The sequence below is a fragment of the Pinus tabuliformis genome, chromosome 5_2 (assembly GCF_031772625.1).
Source record: "Pinus tabuliformis cultivar Carrire ecotype Pingquan chromosome 5_2, CPIR1, whole genome shotgun sequence".
Taxonomy (NCBI): Eukaryota; Viridiplantae; Streptophyta; class Pinopsida; order Pinales; family Pinaceae; genus Pinus; species Pinus tabuliformis.
In genome coordinates, this window is record NC_142306.1 from 369,436,378 (window position 1) to 369,450,280 (window position 13,903).

Sequence of the window (13,903 nt, forward strand, 5' to 3'; positions counted from 1 at the left end):
ATCTATTGCATAAAAATCGAACTACAAACTAGCTAACTAATGGCTAAAACAAAATGACTAATTGGCTAACCAAATTGACTAACCACTAGCTAACCAAAATGAGGCCCCAAGCCTTCTTATTTATACAATTTGAGGACCCAACAGTACTCCTAAAAGTTAGGGACTTGGCTGCCCAAGACTTGTAGTTAACAGCAGTCCTACTTGACTTGCTTGGCTGCCCTTGTGCTGATTGATTCAGTGGCCCTTGAACTCCGAGCTGATGGTGGAGAATTCGAGGTAAGGGCCCATAAATGATGGGGACACCTTCCTACAAATCCTCTAGCTTGTTCTCCCACGAGTTTGGCTGCCAAGTGCTCATTAAGACCTTCCATTTTGTCTCCAAGTTGACCAAAAAGGCTACACAAAGCACCCATTAGACTTGTTGGCATAATGACTAACCAAATTCACTCTATTAACATAAAAATAATCAAAAACATGCGATAAACAAATGAGAATGGTGGACTAAGCCAAATTAGGAGGTTGAATGAGCCCAACTAATTGTACATTTTTGGGGCTCATCAGAATCCTCAACGGATAAGTTCTTCCACTTGATGAGATACTCCGAAATTGATCGATTTCATATCTGTCAAGTTCTTGTTTCTGTGACTGCTTCCGGTTCCAATATGATTTTTCCTTCCTCGTCAAGCTTTGGAAATATTGTTTAAACTAGGAGCTTGTCACCTATAACCTTCTTTAAACATGAAACATGGAAAACTCGGTGCACTCAGAAAGCTCCAATTTGTATGCCATAGTACCAATATTTTGCAACACCTTGTACGGACCATAATACTTTGGTGATAATTTATTATCCTTCTTAGCTTGCTTGAGAGAAATTTGTTTATATGGTTGTAGCTATAGGAATACCCAGTCACCTACATCAAAACTTCTTTCGCTGCGATGTTGATCTGCCTGTTGTTTCATTCTATTCTGCGCCAACGTGAGGTTATCCTTTAAAAGTTGGAGAACTTGTTGTTGATGCTTGATGTGATGTTCCACTGCTTGAACCTTAGAATTTTCTCTTAAATATGATGTGATGGATGGTGGATGATATCCATAAAGTGCCATAAATGGGGTCATTTTGTTGAAGTATGGAAGGAAGTGTTATACCACCATTCAGCCAGAGGCAACCATTTGACCCATTGTGTCTGTTTATCAGATATAAAGCAACGAAGATATCCTTCCAAACATTTGTTTACTATCTCAGTTTTCCCATCAGATTGAGGATGATAAGATGAGCTATGAGCTAACTGAGTACCGAGACAAGAAAATAGTTCTATCCAAAAATTTCGAGTGAAAATGGGATCTTTGTCACTTACAATAATCTTTGGGTTTCCATGTAGCTTTTGAATTGTTTCCATAAATGCAGTAGAAACTGTAGTGGCTTTAAATGGATGCGATAATGCACAAAAGTGTGCATACTTGGTAAGTCTATCAACTACCACGATGATGACACTCTTTCCTTTGGACTTGGGTAAACCTATGATAAAATTCATTGAAGCCTCCTCCCAACGTTGGCTTGGAATGTATAAAGGTTGTAATAGACCTGGGGTCTTAATTGTTTCAACTTTATTTTTTTGGAAAACCAAACATTCTGCCACAAACTTTTGAATATCCAATTTAAGGCCATCCCAAAAAAATTCCTTCTTAACCCTGTGGTAAGTTTTTAAAAATCCTAAGTGCCCTCCTAAGGGAGAAGTGTGCAATTCCATAAGAATATTTTGTTTGATTTGGGAATTCTTACATAGGTATAAGCGATCTTTGTACCATAACGAATCGTTTTTCCAGCTAAATGTATCAGATGTACTGGGATATTATTGTATCTTTTGAATGAGTACCCACACTTCTTCGTCATTCTTCCATTCAGCCCTTGCTTCGTTTACCGAATCTAGTTGGATAATATAAATGGCGCACAACAATGCTTCCACATCCTAATCCTTTCTTGAGAGTGCATCTGCCACAACATTTTTCTTCCCTTTTTTGTAGATGATTTCAAAGTCATAACCCAACATCTTTGTGACCCATTTTTGTTGCTCTTCAGAGGATAATCTTTGTTCTAAAAAGTATTCAAGACTATCATGATCTGTTTTTACCTTGAAGTGTCTTCCCATTAGGTAGGGTCACCATTTCTTAAGTGCATGTAGTATTGCCAACATTTCCTTCTCATTAATTGCTTGGTAAATACTTTCCTTTGATTGGACGACTTTTGAAAGAAATGGGTCTTTCATCTTGCATTAAAACAACACCAATTCCATTTCTTGCAGCATCACATTCCACAATAAAGGTTTTTGTGAATTCCGGCGTAGCTAAGACTGGTGCTTGGCACATTGCCTCTTTAAGATGTTTGAAGGCCTTTGTTTCTTCTGGAGTCCATGAAAATGCATCTTTCTTCAATAATGTTGTTAGAGGTGTTGCTATTCTCCCATAATTCTTAACAAACTTGCAATAATACCCTGTCAACCCGAGAAATCCTCACAGATGCTTTATGGATGTGGGGATTTTCCATTCCTTAATGGCTAGAATTCTGCTAGGGTCTACCTTAACACCTTCATGAGATACAATATGACCCACATATTCCACCTCTTGTACTCCAAAGGAACATTTGGAGCCTTTTGCATATAATTGTTTCTCCTTCAATAGTTTGAGCACCCTGTCAACATGTTCAACATGGTCTTTCCAAGACTTGTTGTAGATTAGTATATCATCAAAAAATACTAACACAAGATTTCTAAGGAAGGGTTTGAAAATGGAATTCACCAAACCTTGAAATGTAGAAGGTGCATTGGTAAGGCCAAAAGGCATGACCAAAAATTCATAATGACCCTCATGAGTTCTAAATGCTGTTTTAGGAATGTCTTCAGTCTTCATTCTGATTTGATGATATCCTAAGTGAAGATCCAATTTGGTGAAGTAAATTGATCCATGCAATTCATCCAATAATTCATCAATGTCAAGAATGGGAAATTTATCTTTAATAGTGAACTTGTTGAGCTCCCTATAATCTGGACACATGTGCCATGATCCATCCTTCTTGTGCACCAATACTACTGGGGCAAAGCAATAACTTTGACTAGGTTGAAGTATACCAACCTCTAGCATTTCTGCAGCCATACGTTCAATTTAACTCTTTTGGGCATATGGATATCTGTATGGCCTGGTGTTTGGAGGAGCATTTCCTGGAATCAAACGAATAGCATGATCATGATCACGACTAGGTGGGAGGCCTTTGGGAGTCTCAAATACCTTGGAATGATTTTCCAAGAATTTTTGGAGATCTGGAGAAATAGATGATTTCGATGTGGGAACCTCTAGCGAACATAATTGTGCAATTACACCTCATTGTTCCTTCTTTAGAAGCTTTGTCATACCGTTAGAGCTGATTATCTTTCCCGGTTTCCCTGCAATACCCCTTAATTCAACTTCCTTTCCTTCCGCACAAAATTTCATGAAAATTTCTTGAAAATTAAAAGCTATTGTACCCAAGGATTGTAGCCATTGGACTCCTAGTACAACATCAGCACCACCCATTGGAATGGAAAGCATTGGGCTATTCAATACATATTCTCCCATGGATAGCTTGATATTAAAGCACTTTCTAGATAAATTTGTGGTTCCTCCACTTGTAAACATCACTTGAGACTCTGGTGCTGGATATAGGAAGAAATTCAATTCCTTGGCTATCTTACAATGAATAAAATTATGGGTACTTTCCGAATTAATCAACACTATTATATTTTTCTTCTTGATATGTCCTTCTATCTTGACAGTTTGAGGAGTGGTAATTCCAGCCAATGCATTACAAGATATGGTCAGATTCATTTCTTCTTTATCTAGGGTTTGTTCCTGGAGTATATCCTCTTATTTTAACATTTCTTGTTCCTTCTCTTCCTCCTCTTCACAATCTATGTAGAATAATGCCTTCTCAGCACACTTATGACCTTTAGTGTATTTGCTATCACAATTGTAACAGAGCCCTTTTTCTCTTTTTTCTTCCAATTGTTGTGGTTTCAACCTTGTAGGTTGTGGAAGGCTAGGGGCAACAACACTTCCATATTTATAGTTGTGAGTGGTAGGCTTCCTAGTTGCCATAATTTTGCTTTCCATTTGTCTTGCTAACCTGAATGCCTTCTCCAATGAATCAGGTTCCCAAAGGCGAACCTCATGTTGGATATTATCCTTTAAAGTCCCTATGAACACATCAACCCTATGCTCCTCTGGAATATCTTTTACCCTTATGTTCAATTTTTAGAAGTCCTCAATGTGCTCCATCATTGAACCCTTTTGTTTAAGATTTATCAATTGGCTAAAAAAGGTGTTGCTTATTGTATCCTCATAATGTGCTATCATTTCTTCCGTAAAAATTGTCCAAGTGACAATTTGTTTACGAGAGCAAAGCCATCGATACCATACAAACTGATTTGGTTCCAAATATAAAGTTGCAATACGTACCTTTTGTGTGTTTTGCACATTATGGAGATCGAGAAATTGCTCCATCTGTAGTATCCATGTTCCAAGATCCTTGCCATCAAACTTCCTCATATCAATTTTTGGAACATGGTGGGTCTTCAATCCAACATGAGAGTCTATGAAATCATGATTAACATTTCTTTTGTTATAAGAAGAGCTTCGGCGTAAATCACATATAGAAAGACCTTAGTTGACGCGTTTCGAACCAGCAAGTGTGGCTCATCATCAGGACAAGTTGAAGAAACAGATCCAGCTTGGCATGTTAAATAGTCTGAGAAGGGACTCCAACAGCTATCTAGATCAACGGCTAGCTTTGATTTAGGGACAGTCAAAAATTCAAATTGACTATTTAAAGGAAGATAGTTAATGACCATACCTATATATAAATATATAATTATATAAATGAAATAATTTTATAAGGAGTTTACGTTAATACTTAGTTAAAAATGTATAATTTAATAATTAAAAAAATTTGTTAAATGGGAATTAGTTAAATTGAAGAACTAATTTTTTTATAAACAAGGTAAATGTAAGAATAAAATATGAATAATATTTGTTCTATTAATAGTATGAATAAAATTGGTTCGGATAACAGTTTAAATGATTCTAATAATAATATTTTATCCCATGATGATAAAGATTTTCTTAACAATAACAAGGTTTTTGATAACCATGAGGTTTTGAACGTGGACCCGGTTATTCCTCCCCCTTCTTCTCGGAATAATAAGGTTGTTAACCTTTCTAGTTTTTCTTTCTCCCCTTCTGTTTTTAGCCTTTTAAGTAAGGGTTTAAACTTTTCCATTGCCCCTAGAAGCATCCCGGTGGATGACATTATTTGCGATGTAGAATACGGGATTAGAGATCTTCTGGATAATATCAAGGACACTATTAGGCAGGATTGTGCTGTCGTCCTTAGAAAGGCTAAGCCCCCTCGGAAGAACCTCAGCAATGAGGAATTCTTTGCCATGAAATCCTTAAATCAGAATGAAGATATTGTCGTTCTGAAGGCTGATAAAGGAGGGGCTACGGTCATCCTTAACAAGGATGATTACTGTAAGAAGATGTTAGATCATCTTCACAATAGTGGCAGTTATAAAAAACTGCCCAAGAACCCTCTTAAGAAGATTTATAGGACAGTGGCTCTCGCCATCAATTCAAGTAGCTCGGTGAGTTCCCTGTGCCACAAACTCATTGAGAGCAGTCCCATTACTCCTAGGATCTATGGGTTACCTAAGATCCACAAGGAAGGGGCCCCTCTGAGGCCTATCGTCAACACCATTGGTGGTCCAACCTACCTTCTGGCTAAGTTCCTTGCCCTTAAAATTAAGCCCCTTGTCGGCCGCACTGAGTCCTTCGTTAAAGACTCTGCTTCCTTCATTAAGGAGCTTAAGGATGTTAGGCTTGACCCTGAGGACATTCTCGTCAGCTTTGATGTGGTCTCTCTTTATACTTGCATCCCTATAAAGGAGGCCTTGGAAGTGATCTGTCGCCTAACAGATCCTGATACCGCGCATCTGGTTGAGATCTGTCTCACTTCCACTTTCTTCTGTTTCGAGGGTGAATTCTTTGAACAGACTTGTGGTGTTGCCATGGGCTCCCCCCTTTCCTCGATTGTTGCGAATCTTTTTATGGAAGATTTCGAAGCCAAAGCTTTAGCCTCAGCTCGTCTCCTTCTGAAGCTTTGGAAAAGGTATGTGGATGACACTAACGTCATCTGGTCCCATGGCCAAGAGCAGCTGGATCACTTCTTCAATCACCTTAACGGTCAGTCCTCTGCCATTAAGTTCACCATGGAGAAAGAGGTCAATGGTTGCCTCCCTTTCCTAGATATTCTTATTTCTAAGAATAAGGACGGCTATCTCTCCCACTCTGTGTTCCGGAAGAAAACGCATACTGAGCAGTATCTTCATGCCGATTCCCATCATTTCCCTGCTCAGAAGATGGGTGTCCTTAACACCCTCGCTACTCGTGCCCTCAGGATTTCTGATAATGAGAGCTTTGATAAGGAGAGATCCCATCTCCTTGATGTCTTTGTGGAAAATGGATATAGTAGGCGCCTAGGTCAGAAGGCTTTCCTTAAAGCATCTAGAAATGCAGTTATTAGGAAAGAACCTAAGGAGCGCCGACTAGGCGTCCACCTTCCATGTGTCCAAGGAACCACGGACAAGATTGCTCGGATCCTTAAGAGGTATGATATTCCCTCTTCATTTAGACTCCTCAAAACTATTCGTAATTCCCTCCGATCAGTTAAAGATCCCGTTAACCCTAAGGACATGAAGGGTGTCTACTTGATCCCTTGTTCTTGTGGGACCCCCTACATCGGGGAAACATGGCGCTCCATCCATCAAAGGATTGGCGAACATGCAGCGGACCTAAGACATGGGAGAACCAAGTCTTCAACGCTAGCAGAGCATGTGGATAAGACCAAGCATCACGTTTGTATTAAGGAGGCTAAGGTTGTTGCCAAAGTTTCCCAGTTCCATCATCGTAAACTCAGGGAAGCTATTGAGATCGAAAGAAGGCCTAACAATCTCAATAGAGATGACGGCTGGAAGATCAGTAGATGTTGGATCCCTGCCCTTTCATCTTAGTCTCCCCCCCCCCTCTTTCATCTTTTTCGCTTTCGTCGTTCCCCTGGAGCCTTCCTATCTCCTAGGGTTTATCCTTCTTGCTCTGGACTCTTTCCAGTCCTTCTCCTGTTTATTTTGTGTCGCTCCTTTTTCCCTGATTGATTTTGGTATTTATTATCATAACTAATATTTATTTACTTATTTTTATTATTTTTATTATTATTTTTTTCTATGTTTTTATTTATTTATTTATCTATTAACGAATATATATTATTATTATTATTTTATTGTTGAGTCGCTCCCTTTTCCCTGATTGATATTGGTATAACAAATATTTATTTACTTATTTTATTATTATTTATTCATTTATCTTATTAGTTTTTCGTAACTAATTTATATATATTATTATTTATATATATATATTTTATTATATATTTTAATATATTTATTTATTTATCTACTAATGAATATATATTATTATTATTATTATTATTATATATTTTATTATTTTTTCGTAACTGATTTTTATATATTGTTATTATTTATAAATTATTTATTTATTATCGAATATATATTAGTATTATTATCATTTTTTATTTTCTTATTATTATTTATTTTATTATTTCTTTCGTAACTAATTTATATATAATATTATTATTTTTATTTTTATACATATTTTTATCTATTTATTTATTTATCTATTAACGAAAATATATATTATTATTATTTATTTATTTGCTGGTTTTTATTATTATTATTTATTTTATTTAACTATCATCTTACATTTACCTTGTTTATAAAAAAATTAGGTCTTCAATTTAACTAATTCCCATTTAACAAATTTTTTTAATTATTAAATTATACATTTTTAACTAAGTATTAACGTAAACTCCTTATAAAATTATTTCATTTATATAATTATATATTTATATATAGGTATGGTCATTAACTATCTTCCTTTAAATAGTCAATATGACTTTTAGACTATCCCTAAGTCAAAGCTAGCCGTTGATCTAGATAGCTGTTGGAGGCCCTGCTCAGACTATTTAACATGCTAAGTTGGATCTGTTTCTTCAACTTGTCCTGACGATGAGCCACACTTGCTCGTTCAAAACACGTCGACTAAGGTCTTTCTATATGTGATTTACGCCGAAGCTCTTCTTATAACTGATATGGATCACATAAGTCTCAATTCAACAATTTCTTTTGTTCTCATCATGAGTTTCCTTTACTACCCTTTCACCATCAGTAACCATTTCTTGTAGCAACTTATTCAAATTTATCTTTCATTCTTCCATCTTAGCATCCATGCCATTCATCTTAGCGTCCATGCCATCCATCTTAACTTGCATGCCATTCATATTAGCTTCCACGCCATTCATCTTGGCTTTAGTTACCTTTTGTGAGAGTGAAATTTGTTGTACTTGGTCTTGTAATTTTGATATATCATGTTGCATTTCTTCCTCTTCTTCACGAGTCATGCTAGAGCTTTCAGATTTCTTACTAGGTGTTTCCATTTTCCTGCTTCAGGGCATCAATAATGCTAATAATCCTTCATTATTCCCTTTGAATTCCTTCAAACTAATTTTTCAAACTAATCTTATGCAAAATTTAAAAAAAACTACACACGTTTTTTCACTTTGTAAGAGCTCGATATTGAATCTGTTGTATCTCTGTAACTACAGATCTAGAATATCTAAAATCACGTCCTCCAGTAGCCCTTTGAGTCCTCTTTCTAACCCCGCAAGTCTGATCAATATTGGATTCTTCAAGGAAGAGTTATGCCAAATCTCCCACGGTGACCTGATTATAGACTAGTTTAGTAGAGCGAACTTGTACAAAGTGCCACATGTCACTGTTTCGACCTTAGTACCTAAAAATGATATACATAAAACTACAGGTCGTCCTATTTCTAAAACTTCTTATGAAATTTCAATCTGATGCTCAAAAAAAAAATTATGATAATTTTCCCCGGGTCACTTGTTTGGAATGTAACTCGGGAGTCTAGAAAAACCCTAACTTCCTCAGATCATATCTCTGAAAATATAGCGAGACAAGCTCTGAAATGTGGACCCAAAGTTCAGAACTATTTCGGCTCAAATGGGTTTTTTTTTAGCTTCTGAAAAATCGCAGAAAAATAGTTATAGCAAAAATTCCATGATGACCTGTGTGGAGCAGCGAAACCATAGAATCCAAAGCTCTAATACCAAATGTTAGGAAACTAGCTCACAAAAAGATAGAAAAGATAGATCAACGCCTTAGAATTCAGCCTCTTCGAGGGGGAAACCTCCTTTACATTACACAAATGAACAATTCTTAGATGATACAAATGATTAAACCTCCCTTCTATATATAAGAGTCTAAGGGGTCACAATATAATCATGTTGACCTAACAGTAATAACATAAGGGCACAAAAATAACAATAGTGGGTTTCTATGGGGCACACTAATAACAATATGGGGACAATAGGGGCAGAATAATAACAATAAGGATATAATGACAATAGTAATGGGGGAATCACTAGTATTATAGGGACCTAACAGATTCACTATGGCTATGGGTTGGGATAGAATCTCTAGAGCCCTGGAACAACTTGGGTTCCCTAGAGGTTATGGATTGAGATGGCAGTTCTCTAGAGCCCTGTAACAACTTGGGTCCCTAGAGGCTGTGGGTTGAGATAGGAGTCTTTGAAACCTTGGAAAAAATGGGAAGATATTGATCTCGTTTGGTATTAGTGATTTCTGGACCGTTTAGGTGAAATCACTGTGGTTGAGGGTTGAGGTGGTTTGGCCTCTGGAAGCCCTGGTTGGTTCTATTTTGGTTTAACACATATGATCCCACGTTCATGCTTGGAATATAGCACGAGGGTGATTGGATTGAAGAGAGATTTGGTTCAGCCCAAGCTATGGTCGAGTGGTACGTGGAAGTCCCTGACTTGGTTGGCATTTTCATATGTTAATATGAGTTATTTTCTTATTGTGATTAATGAGCACATGTATTGGTTATTATGTTGATCTTATGGTTGATTTTTCATGATTTCTATTTTGGTTATATGCTAGTTATATGCATGGTTATATGATTTTCTCTAGCTATAGATGGTGTTCGTGATTTGATAAGTGATTGAATGGTTGATGAATGCATAGGATAACAAGTGTTGCTTTAGCTACCTTGAGAGGGAATTGGTCCTTCTTGATACTTCTCTAATGAGGTTCAAAAGTTTATGATCATATATGCATTCATGACTTGTAGCTTCTATGCTTACTATCTGTTTGACGAAATTTGTATCATGTATTAGGCATGTTTTGGTCAATATCTTGCTTGAGTATTGGTTGTTTAGACTTGTTATTACCTTAGACATGATTCTAGAAAGTTTTGGGCACTTTTGGGCAGTGGTCTATAGGCCAGCCCTGAAAAAGTGGCACAAATCTCGTGACCATTGACACAAAACAAAGAAATTTCGGTCATAACTGCATGGAGACAAGCTTATGCATGTGGTTGTAGCCTTTCAACTGCATGCACAACTTGGAAAGGGTATGGATTGTTGAGAAATATAGGGCATAGAAATTAGGTGATTTCTCTTCTATTGATATCTGCCTATGAATTATTTTTACTTCTTAGATTAGGATCTTATTTTGCTTATGTTATTATAGTGTTATTCTGCATCAAATAACTACCAATGCATAAACCATAAAGAGACAAGAGACACACAATATAGGCTAACAACAAGGGCCAAAACCTCTCCCACTTGAGAGGAAAACCTATACAAATTCTTCTCCTTATAGAGACTCCAATTGACAACTACCAAGACCAATACCCTTGACCTATTTTCCACTCCAAGACCAAGACACAAGATCCTTCCTTCTCTTTTCTGCCTTCTTCTTGACCAAGTCAATACTAGTCCAAACTTCTTCTTTCTTCTACACTTCTCGGCTACCTTGAAACTTCGACCTCTTTCCCACAGATCTGTAATTCGTATTGTTGTGATTCCACACGTGTGAGGAGTAGGAACAAGATTAGAGGTGTTTCCTTCCTTCGTTATACTTGGAGGCTTCTCTAGATGAACTTGGTTAGAAATAGGACTAATTTGGAGACCCTTTTCTCATCCTTTACTACAACATATGTACCCACTGCAGAAACCCTAGTTTTTGCCACGTGTGTGAAGGAGTTTACCCAAGAAACAATTCCAAATAGGCTTGATCTTCCTCTTCCCTTCCTCACTTATTAATAGGTTGCCTTCTTGTGAAATTCACACTTTTTCTATTTCAAACTTTAACTGAAATTCATCACTGAAAATGTCTCTGAAATAAGGCTGAGTTGCCCTATCTATAGTTGTTTCCCATGATAATAAGCCTACATGACATGTAGGTGAGCCAACGTGTCCTTTGGTGAAGATATTATTCTTCTTCTTGAAGCCAAATTGAAGGAGGTGATTTTACTTGGTTTCGGAGGGCCTTCTTATATATCAAATGACTTATACAAAAATGTAACATGCCCAAGAAGGGTCCTTCATACATGAAATTAACTCAAATTGGCTTATGACTAGATGAAAAAAACCTAAAGGTTCACAATGGGAACCTTAACTAAAAACAAAATTCCTTGATCATGAAACCCATGATTCAAGTACTATAAAAATAATTTTATTTTCTTATTTTCATCAATTACATAAAATCACAATTTACATATGTCATTATGAAGACTGAACCTAGTTACACTTTTCAACGTGGTTGGGGTGTTAAGCTTGTGAAAAGAAGTTTCAGCTCAGGATCTACTCATCAAAGGTTGTTGGCTGACTTATGGGTAATTTGGTCTTTCTAAGAAGTATCAGTAAGCTTTAGGTTTATAGGCCCCACTTCCATAACTGGAACTTGAAGGTCAGGTCATGTCATAGTAATAATTAGCTCATGTTTACCTTGGAGAGCTTGTAAAAGCGGGTAAATGTGGGAGGAGGTCTTACAATATCATCTCCAAAACCCAATAGTTTGAGAAGATCAATTCATATCATCTCCAAAACCCAATAGTGGGATGAGATCAATTCATAACATATCCAAAACATAACACTAGCCTCACAATCCCTCCACATATAAGCTACCAAGATTGAATACTTTCAACTCTCTACGTACAAAATAGAAATCTAATTTCTAACCTAACTTAAGTGCTAAAAGTCCTCTTGAATGAGGCACGAGGGAGCATTTATAGACGTGGGAGGTGATCTTTTATCTTCCTCATGACCTTCCAATGCCCCATGGCTCTTCAACTTCTCTAAGACCCTTTAGAATTCCTCATGACCTTTCATGTTCCCTAGGACCTTTGATGCTCTTTTGTCCTTTTCCATGATTTTAATATTTGTCATTTTTGTAATAAAATAATATATTTACAATATGATATGAAGAAATTCAACAAGCTTTGACGTAGTATCTTGTAAGAAGGCATTAGACTTGAAGAAACTAGGTGATGTCTTTGTCAAATCCTAGTATAACCCTAGTGCTAGTTGAATCATCCAATAGTTGTCATTGATGGAGATCATACACCATGCAACATTTAAACCAACAATCTTTATGTAGCCTCAGTCCTAAAAACCCACAATTAATAGTCACATCAAAATATTATAAGACTCTAACTTAACAAGATAAGAAACTAGTAATAATTATCCTTCATAAAATTTTATCCTTATTCTTATAACACACACTCGTGATTTTGTCTCTTTTTGACGGTGTGTGCAAGCTTAAAATTTTCCACTGCTCGACAGACATTATCCAATATGGCCTCATTTATCAATGTCTTCATTGCATGCATTATTGTGGTCCTTCTTTAGCGTGAAATACGTTGTGGTATGCACCAATATGTATATTGTATTATCACCTTATATACATAACCTTTCAATGTTCTTCGTGTGGTTCCCAACATGACAATTGCATAGTTTGTGATGGTCTTCCATTATATCATTTCTCGCATTTTTGGATGTTACCATCGCAACATACACACATATAATATGTCGTGCATCAATCTTCCAACGAAACTTCTTATTATTTTACCATTGTGAATTATGATGCATATGTCGACACAAGATTTTATTGTAATTCTTCATCCCTTGTCTTATTGCATGGTTCCTTTTGCACATATTCTATAATGTTATCTCCACCAGTGTACCAGCATTTTGATATTTCAACGCACCTTTTGGAAACAATATTATGATATCTTTTGACAGAGTACCATAACAATGCTTGGCTCATTAACAATTCTTAAGCACAATCTTCTATGGTCTTCAACGCCAACCTTATTTTGATTACCCCTCTCATAATTGTGTCATGTCAACTTCTTTGTTTAGTGCCTCATTGGAAGGTGAATCGACATCATATTAGTCGCAATTGGGTTGTGCAAATATGTGCTTGTCATTACAATCTGCGTTGGAATTTAATGGGCGACGAGATTTTTAGCAATTGGAGGTCTCCATTTATAAAATTAATTTGCGCTAGTGCAATGCGATTTAGAGGGGGTGGGAGTTTTTTGCAATAGGAGGTCAAACTATGTTGCCTTAGATTGTGCCAATGTGACTGTGCTAGTGTGCCAATGTCTCTTATCGCACTACCGCATTCCAGTAATATAGTTATAGGCCAACTATCTCTCTATCATGCAATTGTGCGATTATTCATTGTTTGCATTTACTTCGCCATTTAGTAACTTAGCACATGCTTTGATTATAATGTTATCGCATTTGTTTTGATGGTTTCAATCACTCCTTTTGAGATACCTCTCATATCCTTATGCCAACATATTAGAAGGTTGGCCACAACGTTTATATCCAGTATCTAGTATTTCCTTAAATCATGGT